General features: G+C 42.5%; 1 protein-coding gene and 1 pseudogene across 1 annotated transcript in view; one reads left to right on the top strand and one right to left on the bottom strand.

Moving 5' to 3' along the window:
- Positions 1 to 3237: 3237 nt before the first annotated feature.
- On the bottom strand, positions 3238 to 5853 carry LOC149980912 (amphoterin-induced protein 3-like; annotated as a pseudogene).
- A 14069-nt stretch (positions 5854 to 19922) lies between these two features.
- Positions 19923 to 24902, top strand: part of LOC110531945 (metabotropic glutamate receptor 7) — a 229185-nt gene continuing 224205 nt past the window's right edge. Inside the window, exon 1 of the mRNA XM_090184203.1 lies at positions 19923 to 20002. The gene's annotated coding sequence lies outside the window, so the exon portion shown is untranslated. The remainder of the gene's footprint in view (positions 20003 to 24902) is intronic.

Below are 24902 nucleotides of genomic sequence, written 5' to 3'. Positions count from 1 at the left end.
ATTGCACACTCTTTAAGGGTTACAGGGATCTTGTAAAGTGATGAGAATTTCTCAAAAAACCAAGTAAAGAGAAATCATGCTTAAAAATGTAAGACTATGACAAGAAAACCTGCCGTATTCTCCCATGTATAGTGGTTCCTGCTTTAAAAGTTGCGAGCTTACTCCACACGACTTAGAGGTAACCATCGTCACGGCTTCATTGCTCCAGACCACCACAAGTGGGAGTTAGAGCACTCATTATGCATTTGGGTCCCAAGGACCAATCATATCGAGTGGTTCCAATGACGAATTTGACCCGAGCCACCCGTCCCTGGTGACTTTCTTCAGCAAAGACGGCTGAAAAACATTATGGTAGAAGCAAATTCAGTAATTATAACATCATAACGAGTCAAGCAAAAAATGTACAATTGAGAGGAATATGTTAGGTAATTTAGAGACAAGCGATTGTGTATATTTTTTGTCATAAAGTTAATTTACTCAAATCGCTATTTAGCAAGTTTTTTTTCAGTCATATCCAAAACCAGGTGTATCAAACTCCATTCTTTGAATGATGCTGTGTCTGCATGTATGTATTACAATTATACACTTCAACAGTGTTTACCACTCCTGCTCCTGGGACATCAATGATTACACATTGTAACTATGCAATAGACTAGAAACATGATTAAATAAAGGCTGATTTATAATTCATATATACAGAATAAAAAACAGTACATCCTGCCAGCAAGACTTCGGCAGAAGTCGTGACAACAGATTGCCTTTGCCGATCGCTCATCATCTTCATGAATTTAAGCAAGTGATGTCTGCTAAACAATCAAGTTAGGCTTCTCCAAAAATAAATAATTCTAAATAACAAACTGACTTTATTTACAAATTAGTGAGAATGTCTCATCCCATGTTCAAGAATGGCCTTTTTCTCACTCACTGTTAAATGAAAACAAAATCTCAAAAATCTCATTACTTTTTAAACAAAGCGATTATTATTATTATTAATTAATTTAGAATTATATAAGAGCCCCTTAGGTGTTCTCAGATATTCTCACAGATCCTAACGGAAAATGCCACTTAGATATTAATTTAGAGTTCTCCAATCCTCTAAATGTAATTATTGGCGGAGAGTCACGTCATTGAAAAAAACACTTTTTAATATACTGTAGGCCTACCATAGGTGAAATGAGTGAGTAATGTGCTGTTAAAAATGGTGTAGGTCTTATTTATGTAAAGAGCATATTGAAGTTATAGTACCACAAAACACCAGTCTCAATGTCAACAGTGAATAGCCAACTCCGGGATGCTGGCCTTCTAGGCAGAGTTCCTTTGTCCAGTGTCTGTGTTCTTTTGCCCATCTTCATCTTTTCTTCTTATTGGCCAGTCTGAGATATTGCTTTTTCTTTGCAACTCTGTCTAGAAGGTCAGCATCCCGGATTTGCCACTTCACTGTTGACGTTGAGGCTGGTGTTTTGGGGGTACTCTTTAATGAAGCTGACATTTGAGGACTTGTGAGGTGTCTGTTTCACAAACTAGACACTCTAATGTACTTGTCCTCTTGCTCAGTTGTGCACCGGGGCCTCCCACTCTTCTTTCTATTGTGTATACATTTCATTCTCAGCATCAACAAAACTCTATCCACTCTTGTAAATTGTGTCCAGGTGAGTTGGATGCAGCCACTAATTGACCACACCTGATCTTAATGAGTGCTTGTTTCCTTTGAAATAGGGTCTGTTTGAATAGACTAAAATGAACTGCTTTGTATCAGTAAAAAAGCATGGCATGCTAGCCCCATTCTGTTGGCGCAATAGACTAATTCCATTGATAGAGAACAGAAGATTATCGGTTTGAGTCTCACATATGCCGTGTCACAATAAAAATAAATGTCTTTGCATGATTAATGCCTAAGAATTCATTTCCATGTGTCCTATCTGTGCTTGGAGTGTTATTGAGACATTCTGTGAAAGTTTTAAGGAAGTTATTAAAAACCTCCCAGGAACATCAATAAAACCTCCCAAGAAAATGTTCAAGGAACCAGAGTAAAACGTTTTTAGATCCTCCCTGCAACCTAAAAATAAACATTCCCAGAAGAGGTGAAATTTTCACTCCCGTTCTCAGAACTTTAAAAAAACATTTCAGGTTTACCGATCAGGAAACATACGGCTTTCTTCCCAGAACTGATGGGACACCAAAAACATATGTTCCCACAACTTCCAAGGAACCAAAAGTGTTAGCTGGTGGTCTCTTTGCCACTGCCATAATGTTCTCACTGTCAGAGGCTTTAGCTGAGCTGAATTCTCCTATCACAGCTCTACATCCATTTCTGGTGTGTGTGTCTGACCCCGTTTTTTGGTGCACCCGCACCCCCGGTTCTAATATTGCAGCGAGACTGCCATTTAAAGCCTGCTAGATTAAAACAACACAACAAAGCAAAAATAAACCATAATATTTCACTTCAGATTTGCTTGGAGAAAGTGGCAAATCCTATAATTTGTCACTTCGGGTCTTGTTTGGGGGTGTCTGTACCAAAGTGTTCTGCTCTGATGGATCAAAGAGATGCAGTCTTTGTGGGCTATTCCAGTTGGTGGTGTGTTTTTGGCTTGTTGTTGACATGCTTATTGAGGTTCCTGTGCTGCCAGTGCCACACGCCAGATAAAACCCGAATGTTACTAAGTAGCACAGGAGGCTGCTGAGGGGAGGATGGCTCATTCATTCGCCCTCCTCTCCCCTGTAACTATTCCCCAGGTCTTTGCTCTAAATGAAAATGTGTTCTCAGTCAATTTACCTGGTAAAATAAGGGTAAAATCGAATGGCATAAAACAAATGGAAACCATGTGTTTGATGTATTTGATAGCATTCAAGTAATTCCCCTCCAGTTATTACCACAAGCCCGTCCTCCCCAATTAAGGTGACACCAACCTTCTGTGCTAGGTATGCTAGTAACACAGGTAGACTCACCTCACAGGAAGAGGATTGTGGTTTTAAGGGTTTGTAACTAGGACACAGTGTAAACATGAATTTAATTAGTTAAATTGCAACCTATGTTATTAAAGGCCCTACTTTAGGATTATCAGATTACACGGCATGATAATTCCTCTTTTGCAGTCCAATATTTCAAAGTGCGGGTAGCCTATTTTCCTACAGCAAAATGTTGTTAATCCTTCTTGATTTTGTGTTAGTATTTTAATACATTCTGTATCTTCTTTTTTACATGCTCTCAGTCCCAACAATGACAAGCACACATTTTAATTTAAGGGTCCAATAAAGATTTATTAATCAATCAGGATCAGGAGTTTGTATAGAGTACCTAAATATTTTATATCAATGTGGTTACATTAACTGTACAGAATTAATAAGGTTAATGAAACAACAAAATATAATGCACTTTATCCAACTATTTTCTAGCTGTAATCTACTTAATTTCCCTTGATATAAAACCATTTACATTTACCATTTGTTTTAGATACATTGACATCTACCTGTAATCACACTTAACTATAATCCCATGAAAATCATTTTAATTCCAAACACACTCTATTGCTCTAACAGCTTTCATGGAAGTTGGCCAAGTCCAAAATATATCTCCCAATAGGGATCCTCTTCACTGTTGCCCAATTTTGTTCCACCCCTTTCACACACACGTGTCCACTCAAACACTCCCATTTATGGATTTTAAATTAATTGAATTGTATTTTAATTGAATTTGAGAAAAAATGAATGTTAGTGGAAATATGTCTGCAATCTGCCCATTCTTACACCAATGTAAGGCTTTTACATTTGTGAAGGGAGTAGAATGAGTCCACACAGAAGGGGAGTTCATGTTCTTGAGAATAGGAGAATTTACTGTATTAACTGAGAGCAGATAAAAATGTCTCCAGTGCCACAGCTTCGTAGTCCAGACTCTTTAGTGTCCCACTGGAATGTTGGCTGAATTCAATCAACTTTGCTCCAACCCTCCTCAAATGCATGGGAAATATTATACAGTCTAATCCAGCAAAACTCAACACCTGATCTTCAATGAGACAAAGAGGAGAGGAAACAGGAGGAACATTAGTAAGAGCCCTTGTACAGTCCCGTGAGGAGCTCTCTTTCACTCTCTTCATGGCTCAGCGATTATTCCCAAGGATAGTCCGGTTAGATGAAGCCTTCCACGAGACAAAGAGGAGAGGAACGAGGATGTAATTACAGTCTTCCATTAGGACCACCACCACCACATGTAGGTTGTCAGTTAGGGGCTCAATTGTCAAAGTGCTATTTGTCAGCGGTAGGTTCTCATAGTTTAACTAGGTGAGTCCGCTGGTGTCCCACTCCCACTGCAGTGTGGACTGCTCCGTGGCAAGAGCCACCCTCAGGCCCCTGTTCTGATCCTCCAGCATGGGCTCCATGAACCCCATGTGCTTGTTGCTCAGTGTGGGGGAGAAGATGGAGGCCAGGGTACCCGGGTAATTGGCCGGGATGGGGATGGCCTGGGGCTGCTTACAGCACCCACACCGGCAGGGTGTCAGGTAGAGGTACATGAGTATGACAACCAGGGAGACCACACAGCCCAGCAAGGTGGTGTAGCCTGTGCTGAAGGAGTAAGGCATGGCACTGACCACGGTGACATTTACCTCCCCATTTGCATTCAGCATGTGTTTGTTGTCCCGGGTCGTGCATACATAGACTCCCGTGTCATTCACCTTGGCTGCTGGGATCTCCAAAGTCCCGTTAGGGAACACGTTGATGATGGTGTCATTGAAGCTTGTCCAGGTCAGGTGCTCCTGATTTGGTGAGACCCACATGTATGACAGCTCTTTACCTCGAAGGGAGGTTTGGCAGTCCAGTTGCAACCGCTCCCCCTCGTACACCATGAGGTTGGAGATGAGAACAGCCACAGGCAGTGAGACCACCTTCCCCAGTTCTGGAAGTAGCGGGAGTGCTGGAGGATCTGTACTGAGGCGCGGGGCTCGCCATAGATCAGACAGGTGTTCTCTTCTGTAAACTCCCGGACTGAGTCAAAGCCCCTCTGCTCCCAGTGCCAGAACACACCATACATGGAGAACTCACAAACCAGTGAGTTGTTATGGAGGTACAGTCCCTTCTGCACTGACACCGGTAGTGCCTTCACATCCTCCCAGGGTAGTGTGTTCAGATGGTTGGAGGATAGGTCTAGCATAGTGAGAAACGGATGACTGTGGTCCTGTATGGAAAAGAAAGGGAATTCTGTAATTTGGTTGAGGCTGAAGTAAACCTTCCTGAGGCTGCTCAGACCGCTCAGCATCCCACCCTCCACGTGGGTGATACGGTTGTTTTAGAGCAGCAGCTCCTCCAGCCTACGCAAACCCTGCAGGCAGTGCTGCTCCATCACCTGCAGCCTGTTGGAGGACAGGTCCAGGTGGCGGAGGCTGGAGGCATTGTGGATGACCCCATGGCCTATGGTGGAGAGCTGATTATTGGCCAGGTGGAGGGTGTCCAGTCTGGGCAGGCTGGAGAAGCTGCCTGGGCCAATCCAGCCCAGCCGGTTGTAGCTGAGGTCCAGGGTGGCAGTGGTGTGATGCAGGAGGAGGGGAAGTCTGGTGAGGCCCTGGGAGCCACAGCTCAGTGTGTCCGAGGTACAGAGACAGATGGAGGGACATGTCCCATCGGTGGAGTGTAGCAGGAGACACAGCAGCACCACAGTGGTAACTGGAGGGAAGAGAGAGGTCATTGTGCTCTGGCCTAGTCTCCTAGGCAAGGAAAGAGATGTGTTATTTAAATGGGGCTCCCTGGTTAAATGAAAACAGTAGAGGGTAATTCTGAGGTAACAGAATGACGCTGAGACTCCGATCTTTCACTTTAAGGGCCCAGTGCAATCAAAAACGTGATTTTGCTGTGTTTTATATATATTTCCACACTGAGGTTGGAATACTGTGAAATTGTGCAAATGATGACAATGCCCTTTTAGTGTACTAGCTGTTTGAAAAGACCACCTGAAATTTTGTTTTGGGGGGGATGGAGTTTTGGCCTGCTTGGTGACATCACCAAGCAGTAAATTAGTTAATATACCTATAAGAAAGAGAGTTCTGAACCTCTCTGCCAATAACAGCTAGTTTTCAGATTTCCCCTCCCCACTCAGACAGTCCATGAGACAACCCGAAAATCAGTCTTCTCACGAAAACATCTGTATTGTCAGAACGGTTTGGTCTACAAACGAATGACCACTCAATGGCAAGGGGAGACACTGATAAACAGAATGGTGCCCAACATTTTGCTCTGTGATCCCTCATAAGCCCCACGGGACTCGTCTAAATGTAACCCGTATAAATTAATGGAAGTATGGAGGTAGTTTTGCGGCAACAAAAATAAGAGGTTAAATATGTGTCCAAAAAACCCACAAATCTTTCCTGGGCTTTCTTACATCTTCATTTTTGCCATTTATGAATGCGTTTCTGTGGGCTATAGTAGAAAAGGTCAAATTCAACATTTTATGTGTGTCCTGAATAAGTACACAAAGGTAGAGCAATGTTATATTCTCCTTTTCATGGTATTATTCCAGACACTGGCTATTATTCTAATGAGCTCCACCCCCAAACAAATTTTGGGACCTCACCAAATCGGTACCAGTCATAGACGTCTATGTTTCACAAGTTTGGACATCACAGTAGAGCATAGTAGAGCATAGTAGAGCACAGTACAGTACAAAACAGTAGACTAGAGTTCATTCAAGTAGAGTTCAATAACCCACAGTACAATACAGTAAATTATACTGTACTCTAGTGTGCTCTACTCTAATGTATTATACTGACCTATACTGTACTCTACTTTTCTTTAATGTACTAACGTGTACTGTGCTCTACTGTACTGTGAATCATTTGGATGGAAAATGGTTGAAAAATTATATATGCAGTACCAGTCAAAAGTTTGGCACTACTACTCATTCAAGTGTTTTTCTTTATTTTTACTATTTTCTACATTGTAGAATAATAGTGAAGACATCACAACTATGAAATAGTACATATGGAATCCTGTAGTAACCAAAAAAGTGTTTTAAAAATCCAAGAGTGTGCAAAGATGTCTACAAGAGTGTGCAAAGGGTGGCTACTTTGAAGAATCTAAAATCTAAAACATTTTGATCTGTTTAACACTTTTTTGGTACTACATGATTCCATATGTGGTATTTCACAGTTCTGATGTCTTCACTGTTATTCTACAATGTAGAAAAGAGTAAATAATAAAGAAAAACCCTTGAATGTTTAGGTCTGTCCAAACTTTTGACTGACATACATATATATATATATATATATATATATATATATATATGCCTTAATTTCTCAAATATAGACTCTTAGCTTCCATTTGACACCAAGTGTGATGTGCTCCTATGAACTTCACATGTTAATATAATGAAGCATTGAAGCTTTTACATGGAAATGCCCAAGAGAGATCTTGATAGTGGATGGTCAGAATACTTTTACAGGGCTAAGCATGAAAAATGTATCACTATATAAACCATAGAAAGTCTTTATAATCTGTAAATTATCTCTCTTTCTATAAGTTTTATCTGTGCCCCCTTTTTTTATTATCCAGTGACTTGTATTATCCACTTATCACACATATGCCCTGATAATTATATGCATTTAACTCATTCTAGAGTGGAACTACCAAATATTGTATTTAGGAAGAAACAAACAGTCACAGTAACAACACTTTGCGATATCATGATGCATGTTTTCATCAAGAATGTTCTGTCTTTGTAGTCAAGAGTAAAAGTACCAGGGGTTAATATACAGAATATCAGTTAATTTTACCTGAAGAGTAACTCCCCTCCTGTAAAAGTGACTCAATGGTTTGTCTTCATCGTCACCAAAATGCTATTAAAACTTGATTGCTGCCACTGACTCATAAGTGTCATGAATAAGATTGAAGAACATGACCAGAAGTTAATCACACTATCAGATATTTACTCTACGACACCTCCAAGACCTGCTCAAACAAACTTCTCGTTTTCTCTTTCCCCAAAGTACTTTTTCATTATAAGCAATCCTTCACAGAAGTATCCAATTGTTGCTTCTAACTTCAGGACCCCAAAATTGTACTTCATTATAAGCTATCCACATGTATCCAACTGTTCAGTTCGAAGTGAAAGCTTCTGATCCTTCTCCCCAGGTGGAATCCTGAGCAGAGATGCCTCTCTCTCACTCACTCAGTCTCTGTCAGCTGTGAAACTTGCTCTGCTGGCTTTTTCCATCCCCCAGCTACGAGCGGTGCTTTATAAACATCCTGTAGTGCTTTACTGTGTGTTACAAACACAACACAGCTCACTTAATCTCCCACAATCTCATTTAGAGCATACCATGTTTCTCCATCACTCTCATGATTAAATAATGATGGTTGTTTCCCTCCTTACTCTCTACTGCTGTGCCTTCTTTTTCTCTCTCTCCCCATTCTCTCCTCCTCTCTCTCGCGACTCTTTCCTCTTTCTCTCTTTCCCTCTTCAATCTGCCTTCTTTTTGCCAGAGGATGGGGGATTGAAGGCTTAAAACATTAACATTTAATGCGGTGACCATTACAGTCCCTTCAGAAAGTATTCACACAGACTTTTTCCAAATGTTTTTGTGTTACAAGGAATATTAGAATTGATTTAATTGTAATTTTTGGGGTCAACGATCTACACAAAATACTCTGTAGTGTCATAAAAAATGTTTTGATGAAAAATAAAAAAAGAATATACAGTTGAAGTCAGAATTTTACTTACACCTTAGCCAAATGCATTTCAACTCAGTTTTCACAATTCCTGACATTTAACCCTAGTACAAATTCCCTGTCTTAGGTCAGTTAGGATCACCACTTTATTTTAAGAATGTGAAATGTCAGAATAATAGTAGAGAGAATTATTTATTTCAGCTTTTATTTCTTTCATCACATTCCCAGTGGGTCAGAAGTTTACATGCACTCAATTAGTATTTGGTAGCAATGCCTTTAAATTGTTTAACTTGGGTCAAATGTTTTGTGTAGCCTTCCACAAGCTTCCCACAATAAGTTGGGTGAATTTTGGCCCATTCCTCCTCACAGAGCTGGTGTAACTGAGTCAGGTTTGTAGGCCTCCTTGTTTGCTCACACTTTTTCAGTTCTGCCCACAATTCTTGTATAAAAATTAGGTCAGGGCTTTGTGATGGCCACTCCATTACCTTGACTTTGTTGTCCTTAAGCCAGTTTGCCACAACTTTTGAAGTATGCTTGGGATCATTGGGATCATTGTCGATTTGGAAGACCCATTTGCAACCAAGCTTTAACTTCCTGACTGATGTCTTGAGATGTTGCTTCAATATATCCACATCATTTTCCTACCTCATGATGCCATCTATTTTGTGAAGTGCACCCGTCCCTCCTGCAGCAAAGCACCCCCATAACATGATGCTGCCACCCCCATGCTTCACGGTTGGGATGGTGTTCTTTGGCTTGCAAGCCTCCTCTTTTTTCCTCGAAACATAACGATGGTCATTATGGCAAAACAGTTTCATCAGACCAGAGGACATTTCTCCAAAAAGTACAATATTTGTCCCCATGTACAGTTGCAAACCGTAGTCTGGCATTTTTATGGTGGTTTTGGAGCAGTGGCTTCTTCCTTGCTGAGCAGCCTTTCAGGTGATATCGATGTAGGACTCGTTTTACTGTGAATATAGACACTTTTGTACCTGTTTCCTCCAGCATCTTCACATGGTCCTTTGCTGTTGTTCTGGGAATGATTTGCACTTTTCGCACCAAAGTATGTTCATCTCTAGGAGAGAGAACGCGTCTCCTTCCTGAGCGGTATGACGGTTGCGTGGTCCCATGGTGTTTACACTTGCGTACTATTGTTTGTACAGATGAACATGGTACATTCAGGCATTTGGTATTTTCTCCCAAGAATGAGCCAGACTTGTGGAGGTCTTGGCCCGATTTATTTTCATTTTCCCATGATGCACTGAGTTTGAAGGTAGGTCTTCAAATACATCCACAGGTACACTTCCAATTGACTCAAATGATGTCAATTAGCCTATCAGAAGCTTCTAAAGCTATGACATAATTTTCTGGAAAGTGTATGGGTTAACCTGTTAACACAATGCCACACTGGAATTGTGATTCAGTGAATTATAAGTGAAATAATCTGTCTGTAAACAATTGTTGGAAAAATTACTTGTGTCATGCACAAACTAGATGTCCTAACCGACTTGCCAAAACTATAGTCTGTTAACAAGAAATTTGTGGAGTGGTTGAAAACCAAGTTTTTTCTTAGAATCACCTTTGGTAGGGGTTACAGCTGTACTTCTTTCTGGGTACGTCTCTAAGCGCTTTGCATATCTGGATTGTACAATATTTGCACATTATTCTTTGCTAGACAGCCAAGTCTTGCCATATATATTCAAGCCGATTTAAATCAAAACTGTAACTAGGTCACTTAAGAACATTCAATGGTAAGCAAATCCAGCGTAAATTTGATCTTGTGTTTTAGATTATTGTCTTGCTGAAAGATGAATTTGTCTCCCAGTGTCTGTTGGAAAGCAGACTTAACCAGGTTTTCCTCTAGGATTTTGTTGGTTTAGTTCTATACAGTTTTTTTTATTTGAAAAAAAACTCCCTAGTGTTTGCTGATGACAAGCATACACATGATGCAGCCACCACCATGCTTGACAATATGAAGTGTTACTCAGTGATATGTTGCCTTGGTTTTCACCCCAAAAATAACTATTTGTTTTCAGGACATAAGGTTATTTGTTTACAGTTTTACTTTAGTGCCTTATTGCATGTTTTGGAATATGTGTATTCTGTACAGGCTTCCTTCTTTTCACTTCCTTCGTTTCACACACAACTACAATGTTGATCCACCTCAGTTTTCTTTCAACTGTTTAAACTGTTAAACACTTATTGCACACAGTCTATTATTTTTTAACTTGTTGAGCACATTTTTACTGCTGAATATCCAGAAAATCACATTGTAGGATTTTTAAGGAATTTATTTGCAAATTATGGTGGGAAATAAGTATTTGGTCAATAACAAAAGTTTAGGGGGGCTTATGGTAGAGAAATTAGCATTCAATTCTCTGGAAACCGCTCTCACGGATATTCCTGCAGTCAGCATGCCACATGCACGCTCCCTCAAAACTTGGAGGCATCTGTGGCATTGTGTTATGTTGCAAAACTGCACATTTTAGAGTGGCCTTTTATTGTCCCCAGTTGTACCTGTATAATGATAATTTAGTTTAATCAGTTTCTTGATATGCCACACCTGTCAGGTGAATGAAGTTGTTGTGGGGGTGCGTCCTTCGTTGCCTATTGAGGGTATCGACGTTATCCTTGGGAATAACTTGGCTGGTGAGCGTGTATGGTCTGTCGTGTTTCCACGATTAATGATAATAATACAAAGAAGTATGTCAATGTTTTCCCTGTTATCCCGTTATCTGTAACCCGCTCAGATCTCATCAATGCGCAACGGGATGACCCCACGTTAGAAGAGTTGCGTGACCAAATTGTGCCTGTAGAACAGTTGGGAGATGTCGCCCATGGCTATTTTCTCCAAGAGGATGTCCTGATGAGAACGTGGGTGTCTCATGATAGTTGTTTTCTGGGGGAGGCAATTAGTCAGGTTGTTGTACCAGTTAAGATTCATGAGTTGGTGTTGGAAACTTCTCACAGCGACGTTGCTGGACATATGGGGGTGAGGAAAACCTACAGTCGCATATTAAGACATTTATTTTGGCCTAGATTAAAGAGGGATGTTTCTGATTTTATCAAAACTTGTCACACCTGTCAATTAACTGGTAAGCCTAATCAAGCTATTAAACCGGTACCATTGTTTCCTATACCTGTACTCAGCCAACCTTTTGAGTATCTGATTATTGACTGTGTGGGTCCTCTGCCTCGTTCTAAAAATGGTAGCAGTTACCTGTTCACTGTGATGTGTCAGACCACTAGGTTTCCAGCGTCCGATCCTCTCCGATCTATCACGACTAAATCTGTGTTAAAAGCTTTGACCCAGTTTATCTCATTGTTTGGAATCCCTAAGGTCATTCAGAGTGATCACAGATCTAATTTCACCTCTAATCTGTTTAGTCAGGTTCTTCAACAGCTCCATATTAAACACAATTTGTCTAGCGCCTATCACGCGCAAAGTCAAGGAGCACTGGAACGTTTCCATCAAACACTTAAGTCTTTGTTGAGAGCTTATTGTACTGAGATGGATAAGGATTGGGAGCAGGGGTTGCCTTGGTTACTGTTAGCCGCTAGGGAGGTTTCACAGGAGAGCACGGGTTTCAGTCCAAATGACCTTGTGTTTGGACATAGGGTGCGTGGACTTTTATCTGTTCTCCAGGATGACTGGAAGTCTCCCGAGCCTCCTCAGTCCCTGTTATCGTATGTGTGTGATTTCCGGCGACGGCTGTATGCCGCTGGTGAAATGGCTAAAGAGAAGTTATCATCTTCACAGGAGAGGATGAAGGGCATATTTGATTGCCGAACTGAGCCTCGTCACTTTAGTCCGGGTGACCACGTTCTTGCTCTGCTGCCAATTGTTGGTTCTCCTTTTCAAGCCAAGTTTCTAGGTCCATATACAGTGGTGCGCCAGTACACTGAGCAAAAGGATCTAGTTGCCACTCCAGAACAGAGGAAAGCACACCAGCTGTGCCATGTAAATCTGTTAAAACCCTATTTTGCACGTTCCTCTGAGACTGAAGGGCGGTATTCTACAGAGGACGATAAAACCTGTTCTTTTGGCTGATACCGTTGTTTCCTTGGGTTCTTGTCGTGCTAGATCTGTGCATGAGGAGGAAGATGTTCCTGGTCCTGACGATTGTATATTGCAGGGTAGATTGAAAAATTCAGAAACACTGGATATTTTAGACAGTCTTCTCACTCACCTACCTGTTGATGGGCGGAAAGAGATGGTTGGTCTGATTCAAAGATTTCCAGGTTTGTTTTCTGATACACCTACACGTACAAACTTAAGAGAACATGATATTGACATTGGAGATGCTGACCCCATTCGTCAGCGGTTCTATAGAGTTTCTTCAGAGAAACTACGTTGTCTGGATGCTGAGGTCAAGTACATGCTGGAGAGTAAGATAGCAGAGCCTTCTTTCTCCAGTTGGGTTTCTCCCTGTATCTTGGTCAGTAAACCGGATGGAACAAACCAATTTTGTACGGACTACCGTAAGGTAAACAGTGTCACAAAGCCAGATTCATTTTCTCTTCCTCGGATGGAGGACTGTGTTGATCAAGTCGGTGCAGCTCAGTTTGAGAGCAAATTTGACCTGTTAAAAGGCTATTGGCAGGTGCCACTGACGACTAGGGCACGTGAAATCTCTGCTTTTATTACACCCTTTGGTCTGTACTCGTATTCGGTTATGAGTTTCAGTCTGCGTAATGCACCTGCCACTTTTCAGCGACTTATGAACAGGGTTGTCGCCGGTCTGACCGGGTGCGCTGTTTATCTGGACGATGTAGTGATATATGCAGATACTTGGGAAGAACATCTGTCCCGTATTCAAGCCTTGTTCAAACGTCTGGCTGCGGGTCGCCTCACAATCAATCTGGCTAAATGTGAGTTTGCTCAGGAGACCGTTACATACCTTGGAAAAGTGGTTGGGCAGGGTGAAGTGCGTCCTGTTCGGGCTAAAGTGGTGGCTATTGATGCTTTTCCACCACCAACTACTAAAAAGGAACTGATGCGTTTCTTGGGCATGATTGGTTATTACCGTAGTTTTTGAAATAACTTCTCTACTGTGGTCGCTCCCTTGACAGATATGCTGAAAGCTAAGGCTGTTTACATTTGGTCTACTCGTTGTCAACACGCTTTTGAAGATGCAAAGAGGTTGCTTACCTCAACTCCGGTGCTGGCTGCTCCTCGCATGGATTTGTCATTTACCTTGCAGGTGGATGCTAGTCATGTGGGGGCAGGTGCAGTTTTGCTGCAAGCAGATGTGTCTGGGGTTGAGAGGCCTGTTAGTTTATTTTCCAAAAAAGTTTAACGATTATCAGTTGAACTATTCGGTTATTGAAAAGGAAGCGCTAGCACTCATTTGGGCGCTATAACACTTCGAAGTGTATGTCGGGTCGGGGGTAGTACCTATTGTGGTCTACACCGACCATAACCCCCTCACTTTTTTGAGGTCCATGATGTGTCCAAACCAGAGGATAATGCGATGGTGATTATTTTTACAATCATTCCATCTCGATGTGCGGCACATCCGGGGGACTGAAAATTTGATTGCTGATGCGCTCTCTCGTGCGCCCTGTTCCTAAATGTTTACGTGACTGACCATTGTTTTGTATTGTCATGTTCTCTCTGTCCTGTCTGCTCCCTCCTGGTCTTGTTTTCTTCTTTCCTCTTAAATGTTGCTTCCTGTGCGAAGGTTGCTGAGGTCTGTGGAGGAGGTTCGCTGGGCAAATTGTAAGTGTGAACACGTAACCCCTCATCAATTTGTGGTGCAGAAGCTGTGTCAATTTGGAACTCAGAGGGTGGTATTTTGTTCCGGGGTCCTTGTTGGTCCCCGGTTTTATGGGGGGGAATGTGACGACCCTCCCACTCTGTCTGCCATATTCTCTCTTTGAGTTGGGAGGGTCGTCAGCTACATGGGAAACACCTGGGCCCCGTGTCTCCCAGGATAAATACACCACTTCCCCATTCATGGAGGAGACTCTCTCCATGCAGACACTTTGATAGTTTTTCCTGTGTTTCTTGGTGGTTTTTGGTTGTTTGCCTTAGCACCTTTCAAAACCCTGCATTATCACATTCATGCATGCAAAACCCTCACTTACACTACTGATTACACACACCATTGTATATTTTCCTTAGTTGCTTTAGTTAATAAATATATATTTTGTTACTCCTTATCTCCACGTTGTCTCCCTTTTGTTACGGGCTTTGAGCCGGTTCGTGACAGTGGTTTGCAAGTAAAAAAATAATTATACAATACTATTCGGCCTATGATGTATATTACATGGAGGGTGTACTGTTTCTCTGTGTGTAGGTGTATGTGTGTTTACATTAAACTTTTGTTTCCCAAACCTTTCTCTCGAGACATAAAAAAAAATGGGAAGGAATGTGTTGGGGAGAGTTGAGTTCTTGACTAGACTGGTGGGGGTCGGGCATCTAGGCGGCTGGGGTTGGCTGTGCAGTCTGGCTGGATTTTGATATAGAGGATGTCTTAAAGACAATCAAAAGTTGTCTTTGTACTTTATTTTAAGTTGTTTGTCTATTGGTTAAAGGTGCAACACAATATTGAATTATCATTAATCTAGTTCAGTCTTATCAATCCCTTAAACATTTGTAATAATCTCTTACCTAGCTTAACTTCTTCGATATAGGGGGCGCTCTTTTAATTTTTGGATGAAAAACGTTCCCGTTTTAAACAAGATATTTTGTCACGAAAAGATGCTTGACTATGCATATAATTGACAGCTTTGGAAAGAAAACACTCTGACGTTTCCAAAACTGCAAAGATATTGTCTGTGAGTGCCACAGAACTGATGTTACAGAAAAAACCCAGATAAAAATACAATCAGGAAGTGCCACATTTTTTGAAACCGCCTCATGGCAATGACTCCTTATATGGCTGTGGAGGAGCTAGGAGTCAGCTTACCTTTTCCACGTTTTACCCAAGGTGTCTGCAGCATTGTGACGTATTTGTAGGCATATCATTGGAAGATTGACCATAAGTGACTACATTTACCAGGTGGTCGCTTGGTGTCCTCCGTCGCAATTATCGCGTAATCTCCAGCTGCAGTATTTTTCCGTTTGCCTCTGATGAGAAACCGACTGCCAGGAATGATTTTTCATCGAATAGAATTGTGAAAAACACCTTGAGGATTGATTCTAAACAACGTTTGCCATGTTTGTCGATATTATGGAGCTAATTTGGAAAAAAGTTTGGCGTTGTAAGTGACTGCATTTTCGTTTTTTTTTCTTAGCCAAACGTGATGAACAAAACGGAGCCATTTCTCTTACACAAATAATATTTTTGGAAAAAATTAACATTTTCTATCTAACTGAGAGTCTCGTCATTGAAAACATCCAAAGTTCTTCAAAGGTAAATGATTTTATTTGAATGCTTTTCTTGTTTTTGTGAAAATGTTGCCTGCTGAATGCTAGGCTTGATGCTATGCTAGGCTATCAATACTCTTACACAAATGCTTGTGTAGCTTTGGTTGAAGCATATTTTGAAAATATGAGATGACAGTGTTGTTAACAAAAGGCTAAGCTTGTGTTTCAATATATTTATTTAATTTGCGATTTTCATGAATAGGAAACGTTGCATTATGGTAATGAGCTTGAGGCTATGATTACGCTCCCGGATACGGGATTGCTCGACGCTAGAGGTTAATGACTGTGTCACGTTCGTTGTATGGATGAGACCAAGGCGCAGCGTAAGATGAATACATATTCTTTAATGAAGGAAGAACACTCAACGAACAATACAAAAACAACAAAACGAACGTGAAGCTGTATAAGATAAGTGCAGACTCAGGCAACTAACAGAGACAATCACCCACGAATTACCCAAGGAATATGGCTGCGTAAATATGGTTCCCAATCGGAGACAACGATAAACAGCTGCCTCTAATTGAGAACCAATCTAGGCAACCATAGACATACAAAACACCTAGACTAGTTAAGAAACCCATAAACATACAAAAACCATAGACAGGACAAAACAACAAACCACCCCTTGTCACACCCTGACCTAACCAACATAATAAAGAAAACAAAGAATACTAAGATCAGGGTGTGACAGTATCCCCCCCAAAGGTGCAGACTCCCGGCCGCACACCTAAGCCTATCTGGGTGGGCATAACTCTGAGGTGGCGGTTCTGGTGAGGGACGTGGACCCCGCTCAACTTCTGACTCGGCCCCTTACGTAATGTCTCTGGAGCGGGAACCCTCACCACTGACCCCGGACTAGAGGACGCCACTGGACTGATGGTAGAGTCTGGAGTGAGTGGCACCTCTGGACTAGCGGGAGACTCTGGCAGCGCCGGACAGGCGGGAGACTCTGGCAGCGCCGGACAGGCGGGAGATTCTGGCAGCGCCGGACAGGCGGGAGACTCTGGCAGCGCCGGACAGGCGAGATCCGGACTGTCACCCGTCGTAAGAGGTTCCGGTCTGTGGCCCGTCGTAAGAGGTTCCGGTCTGTGGCCCGTCGTAAGAGGTTCCGGTCTGTGGCCCGTCTTAGGAGGTTCCGGTCTGTGGCCCGTCTTAGGAGTTTCCGGTCTGTGGCCCGTCGTAGGAGGTTCCGGTCTGTGGCCCGTCGTAGGAGGTTCCGGTCTGTAAACTATCGCCGGACGCTCTGGACTGAGTACTGTCGCCGGACGCTCTGGACTGGGTACTGTCGCCGGACGCTCTGGACTGGGTACTGTCGCCGGACGCTCTGGACTGGGTACTGTCTCCGGACTGGGTACTGTCGCCGGATGCTCTGGACTGGGTAATGTCTCCGGACTGGGTACTGTAGCCGGATGCTCTGGACTGGCGAGGTGCACTGTAGGCCTGGTGCCGGCACTGGTGGTAGCGGGCTGGGGACACGCACCTCATGGCGATTGCAGGGAGGAGGAACAGGGCGTACTGGACTGCCGAGGCACACTATAGGCCTGGTGCCGGCACTGGTGGTACTGGGCTGGGGACACGCACCTCAGGGCGAGTGCAAGGAGCAGGAACAGGGAGTACTGGACCCTGGAGGCACACTGGTGGCCTGGTGCGTGGTGCCGGTACTGGCAGTACTAGGCTGGTGACATGCACCTCAGGGCGAGTGCGGGGAAGAGGCACTGGATACATGGACCGTGGAGACGCATTGGAGATCCAGAACATAGAGCTGGCTCAATATGTCCTGGCTGGATGACCATTCTAGCACGGCAAATGCGAGGAGCTGGAATAGAGCGCCCCGGGCTAGAATAGCGCACTGGAGACACCGTGCGCATCTCTGCATAACACGGTGCCTGACCAGTTACACACTCCCCACGGTAAGCACAAGGAGTTGGCTTAGGTCTCCTACCTGACTCAGTCAATCTCCTTGTGTGCCCCTCCAACAAAAAATATTTTGGGGCTGCCTCTCGGGCTTCCATGCTAGCCGTGTACCCTCATAACGTCGCCGTTCCTCCTGTTCTTTCTCCACCTGCTTCCATTGCAGAGTCCTTTCCCCTCTGTACTTCTCCTCATAGTATCGCCGCTCAGCTTTCGCTGCCTCTAACTCCTCCTTTGGACGGCGATACTCCCCCGGCTGTGTCCAGGGTCCTGCTCCATCCAGTATTTCCTCCTATGTCCATTTCCCCATTAATCGCTGTTCCTCTTTATCACGCTGCTTGGTCCTTGTTTGGTGGGTGATTCTGTCACGTTCCTTGTATGGATGAGACCAAGGCGCAGCGTGAGATGAATACATCTTCTTTAACGAAGCAACTTCTTTTCTTCACAATCTAATATGACCCTTGGTCCTTCTAGCCATCTCGATTTAGAACAAAAAAATAAAGCAAAAGTGCCCACAGTGTCACGCCCTGAAGGATGGGACTATAAACAAACAAAAAATAACTATTGTAAAATATACTGTGCCCTTAAAGTATATAGTATGCATAAGATGGATGTAGAAGCCTAAGTGTTGTTGTCCATTCGTTTACTCCAATAGGGGAAGGATGGTAGGGTTAGGCGAATATAATAGAGGAAAATATATATATTTTCAATATATCTATGACATTGTTGGAGGCCACAATCTATCTGCAATATTAAAGCTGATTTTCTTCCTAAAATTTTTTTAAAAATAAACAATTATTCCCCCCCCACTTCTAAAACCAAAGTTCTGCCCCTGTTTAAAACACATTGTGTGAAGTTCTGGGAACTTTTTCAAAGATTACAATACATTATAGGAAGAATGCGCCGACGGATAGGGCTGCCTTGCTCCTAGCTCTAAGGACATTTTTTTAAAGTGTTATTTCTTACATTATTAGCCCAGGAATTTTTGTTGTGTTATTACATACAGCCAGGAAGAAATTTTGGATATCAGAGTGTTGGTATCTCACCAGCATGACATCCAGGAGTCCAACTTTCCCGAACCGGATCCTTTGTTCGTACCCCCAGGGCAATTGAACTGATTCCAGAGGCTGTTCCAAAATAGGTACTTGGATGGGACTTTTAGTCCAACTCAGGATTGCGCACACACCACCCACCTCTTCAGAGTATTTTACTCGCTACTGTTCAGTCTCTGGATAATAAAGTTGATGAGCTCAGGGCAAGGATTTCCTTCCTGAGAAATGTAGCTTAATTAATTAGATTAATATTATGATGTTTCTATTCCAAGAAAAAGGAACAACGAAACCCTCAGGGTTTCCATTAGGATGGAACGGAAAATATGGCTCTGTACAACGTGACGGTTCGGAGTAGGCTACAGTACTAAGAGCATAACATTTGCACACCCTAATTGTAGTCTAACCCAAACCTAAATGGAGATTCAGTGAATAGAAAAATGTAATTGATTTATCAAGATCAGTCCCCATGCTTGTCTCAGAGCAGCGCAAAATGGTGCTGAAACAGTTGACCACAGTTGACCATATTGCTTCAAATCCTATTGCCTCTAACTTCAATACGCTTTTTAAATAAATAAGACCTACACAACTTTTAACAGCACATTACTCAACACTAGTGAGACTCAAGCACCTACGGTAGACCTACAGTATATCGAACATTTTTTTGGAGGATTATAAATGAATTTCTAAGGGGCATATTTCGTTAGGGCAAATCTAATCTGTGAGAATATCTAAGGGGCTTTTATATCATTCTAAATGATATTATGATATGATTATGATGATAATAATATAATAATCACTTTTTGTTTAAAATGAACTATATTTTGATGATGATTTAGTTTTTAAATAACTTAATGTGAGCGAGAATAAGGCCATTCTTGAACATGGGGTGAGACATTGTTACTAATTTGTAAATAAAGCCAGTTTGTTATTTTGAATGATTTATTTCTGTTTTTAGAGGGAGAGAAACTAAAAGCCCACTGTCACCTTACGGGACTCCCGGTCGTGGCCGGCACAGGTATTGAACCAGCATCTGTTGCAACGGAGTTTACACTGTGATGCAGTGTCTTAGACTGCTGCGCCACTCAGGCACTGTACAACATGACTGGTCAGGAGTAGGCTACAGTAAGAGCAAAATAATCCTAACATTTCCACAGCCTAATTGTAGTCTAAGAATATAAACCTTATTGTAATAATATTTTTAGTAAGTTATACGGAAGTTGTGCACAATTATCAGAATCCAACACATTGAAACAAAAACATCACAAAGTTAGTCTCATACAGATGTTACTTTTTTCAGAGAATACAGTTCCTGGAAAAGAAGCTGTCAATATCACACAAAAATTGACAGGCAAAGACTAAAAGCCATCAAAACCAAGTAAGTCGTCGTTCTATAGATTGGAATAACACATACAGTACCAGTCAAAAGTTTGGACACACCTACTCATTCAAGGGTTTTTATTTATTTTTGCTATGTTCTCCATTGTAGAATAATAGTGGAGACATCAAAACTATGAAATAACACACATGGAATCATGTAGTAACCAAAAAAGTGTTAAACAAATCAAAATATATTTGATATCTGAGATTCTTCAAAGTAGCCACCCTTTGCCTTGATGACAGCTTTGCACACTCTTGGCATTCTCTCAATCAGTTTCAACTGGAATGCTTTTCCAAAAGTCTTGAAGGAGTTACCACATATGTAACCCGTTTCAGAAAAGCTGGTTAGTATGTGTGGGTAATCCTTTCTAACGCGGCTTTAAAAAGAAATGTATTGCTTAGTAGAACTGTGTTGCTCTCCACTTTCTGCAGGACCGAGTTTTGAAATCAGTGGAATTAGAGTATGATATTTAAAGAGATGGAGAAAACACCTGTTTTTGGATTACACCTTCAAACTAAGGGCAACCATGGCATCCGTGACAGTGAGAAGCATCCAACCATGATGTATACTGGTAAGATAGCCTAGATATTACACATTTCTAATTTTGATAGCTAGCTAATGTTAGCTGGCTTTCTCGCTAGCTAACGTTACGTGTATGATTTTATTATTTATGTCTCAGAGCCATTTGCTTGGCTAGTTATAGCCTAATGTAAGATCGCTAACATTGAATCTGGTTGGTTAGCTACCATCAGATTCATGCAGGGTAGGAGCATCATGAGTTGGGATTATGGTTCATTGTTTACCTAGCTCTGTCTCGGTCTCCTGTTCCACATCTCACCACCCAACTACCTTGCTCTGGATTTTACTCACCACCACTACATTGGATTCCCCTCAGGACCTGCTTACCCTGTTTTACTCAGCTACCTCCAACCTCAGTCTCCACATCTGATTTTTCTGCAACTCATCCGATTTCTGCAACTCATCCGATCTGCACTCCATATCTCCCTGTGCAACAATACATATTTTGGTTTATTCATCCCTGTTTCCTCATCTGAGTCTGCTCTTGGGTTCCTGTGTCGCTCCGCTTAACACGTGTCCTGCTAGAGTTAGTGTATATGGACTCATCCCTGTAGTCTGCAGACTTCTGGGGTCTACGTCACATTCCTTCTCTTCAATCAAAACTGACACATTCCTCTCTGTGAGAGCACTACAACAACCATTGCCTGATTAGCAACACCCCCAATAATGGATAATATATTATAGAAAAAAGACTGACACTTTTTTCTAAGCATTCCTCATGAATATATTTGAGAGAATGCCAAGTCTTTGCAAAGCTGTCAGCTTTGCAAAGCTGTCATAAAATGAAACATATATTTTGATTTGTTCGTTACTACATGATTCCATTTTTGGTGACAACATGATTGATATTTCATAGTTTTGATTTCTTCACTATTTTATAATGTTGAAAGTAGTACAAATAAAGAAAAACCCTAGCATGAGTAGGTGTCCAAACTTTTAACTGATACTGTATATATATCGAGCTACCTACTATTTCTCTCTTGCTCATGTGAAATAAAAAAATGTATTAATAGAAGAGTAATGGGTTAGCTATAGTTAAACTCACACACTATTTTACCAATGGTCTCCAGGCTCTGGGGTAATAGCCGGAGTTGAGACGTTTGGCGGTGCGGAGATACTCCAGATTTTTGTCATCAGTCCATACGATGAACGGGTATTCCGCCCCTTCCAGCCAGTGCCTCCATTCCTCCAATGCCATCTTCACTGCGAGAAGCTCACGATTTCCCACATCTTAGTTTTTCTCCGTGGTGTTGAGATGATGGGAGAAGAAGGCCCAGGGATGTAGCTTCAGGTCCAGGGCAGAACGCTGGGTCAGGACCGCCCCCACTCCTACATCAGACACATAGGCCTCCACCATGAACTGACAGGAAGGGTCAGGGTGAATCAGGATGGGAGCAGTGGTGAAGCGGTGTTTCAGGTCCTGGAACGCCCGGTCACCAGCAGGGAACCACGTGAACGGAACCTTGGGAGAGGTGAGTGCTGACAGGGTGGAATCGAGGGTGCTGTAACACCGGGTGAAGCTGCGATAGAAGTTGGCGAACCCCAGGAAACATTGCAGCTGCACCCTAGACAAAGGCTGGGGCCAATCCACCACCGCTCTCACCTTCCCAGGATCCATCTGGACACTCCCAGTGGTGATGTACCCCAGAAAGGTTATGGTGGAGCGATGGAACTTGCACTTCTCTGCCTTAACAAACAGCTGGTTCTCCAGGAGGTGTTGAAGAACCTGTCGGACGTGGAGCACATGTTCTTGGGGGGAGCGGGAGAAGAAGAGGATGTCATCAAAGTAGACGAAGATGTGTAGCGGTCTTCATCGCTATGTCATTGAGTCTCTGGTAGTCGATGCACGGGTGCAGGTTCTTGTCCTTCTTCTCCACAAAGAAGAACCCTGCGCCGGCGGGAGATAACTAAAGACGTATAAATCCTGCAGCTAGGGAGGCCCCAAAATAGGTGTCCATAGCCTTGATCTCCGGTCCCGACAGCGAGTACAGTCATCCCGGGGGCGGAGTGGTGCTAGGGAGAAGGTCAATCCCGCAATCATATGGTTGGTGTGGCAGAAGCGAAGTGGCCCGGGCTTTGTTGAACACCTCCCAAAGGTCCTGGTACTCTCTGGGAATGACGAAGAGGGCCGGGGCACCTTCTGAGCCTTCCAGGGCAATTTCAGACAATGGGCGTGGCAGAACGGACTTCAGGCCATGATGGCAGCAGTAGACCAGTTGATGAATGGATTGTGTCACTGGAGCCAGGAGAATCTCAAAACCACAGGAGTCTGAGGAGACTTGATGAGCAGGAATTAAATAGTCTCACTGTGATACTCTGACACCCTTAGGTTGATGGGAGTGGTATTATGAGTGACCCGGCCTATAGAGCGCCCGTCCAGCACTCTAACATCCATGGGAGTGGAGAGGGGCTGAGTGAGGATATTCAGCTCGGAAGCCAGGGTAGCCTCCAAAATGCTTCCATCAGTCCCAGAGTCAATGAGGACCCAGAGAGATTTGGAGTGGTTCCCCCACAGCAGACTGGCATGAAAAGTCGTCCGAGCAAGGGCAGCAGGAAAGTTATTCACATGGCCCACCAGAGTACTCGTGTGAGCCTGGTCTTTTTAAAGGACAAGAGGATACAAAATGACCAAGATGGACTTATCAACTCTGTCATGGCCTTCTGCTAAACTGTGTCAAATACAAGGTAGAGAATTAAAGTGGCTAGAAGATAACTCACATGGTGCAGGTTGGGGAACTGTCCAAGCTAAAAGTAAAACAGAAACTGATGTTAAAAGAATCCAATTCTATTTAATTAAATGTTTTTTTATTCAATTGTGACCAATTTAATTAATTTCTAATGTATTTCAGTGGAAATAATGTGATATCCCATTGAACAATTGTTTTAAACCTCTCTTTACTATTGAATTGCAATCACTTCCTTGTTTACACATGACGCGTCATGTGACTTGGTTACTATCGTCAGTTACTAGCCATGTAGCCTAGTCATTCAATAAATCAAATCTATCACCACCCATTTCAAAATACTCAAATGATAACATAGCGAGAGGGTTATCAGACCTCATTTGTCATTCTCCATGGAAACAAGTTTAAAAAAAAATATTTACCATGGTCAGACCTAGCTAGCAGCCAATACAGCTGGAGAACATGCTAAGCTACAACATACACAACATACACAACACATTCAAAAATAACTATAATACCCCCTAAAATGTACATACGTGTTGCAGTTTTGGCATGTTTCTCTGACTCCTTACCTGTCAAAATAGTAATATTAGTAGTACTTAAAACAAGCTAATCTGACTAGCAGCCATTTCCCCAACTGTCAACAGTTGCTATGGTAACCAAGGTGTCACATGAACGTTTGTCTTGTAAATACATTGTAAAGGAGAGCTGAAAACATGTTTTCTTCCAACAACTGAACGGGAACCACAGGGGAACGTTACATAAAAGTTCTAATTCAACAAAAAATATGTAATTTCAATGTTCTCAGAACAATGTGTTCCTACCTTACCAAAAATGCAATGTTCTCTAAAGGTTCTCCTTTGATACTTAGAAAAATAATTTCCCACAACGTTCCCAGAACCTTTAGGGAACATTACAGGAATGTTCTGTGCTAGCTGGGGAGCTGTGGATCTCCTCAAAGTAATGTTTGTCACCTCAAACAGCAAGTAAAATAAGGATGCTTTTAGAACCAATTGAGAATGACAATAGTTCCTCGACGTATTTGAACAATATTTCCAGATCTCTCCTTTTTGATAACCACTCAAAATGACGGGAAAACTGTAATGCTCTGATCCAGTGGAAAAGTCATAAAATACCTGATTACTTCGTATCCCTTGCACAAATAACCTACAGCTGTGTCTGTACCAAGCTCACTGGTGTGGGAAACTCTGAGGGCCCTGAATATTTTATACAATCAAGATCTTTGCAGGCAGGTCATGCGTTGCCAATGTGAT

The sequence above is a fragment of the Oncorhynchus mykiss genome, chromosome 9, assembly GCF_057628025.1.
Source record: "Oncorhynchus mykiss isolate SJ-2025 chromosome 9, ASM5762802v1, whole genome shotgun sequence".
NCBI classification, from domain to species: Eukaryota; Metazoa; Chordata; class Actinopteri; order Salmoniformes; family Salmonidae; genus Oncorhynchus; species Oncorhynchus mykiss.
This window is presented reverse-complemented; position numbering and strand designations above follow the sequence as displayed.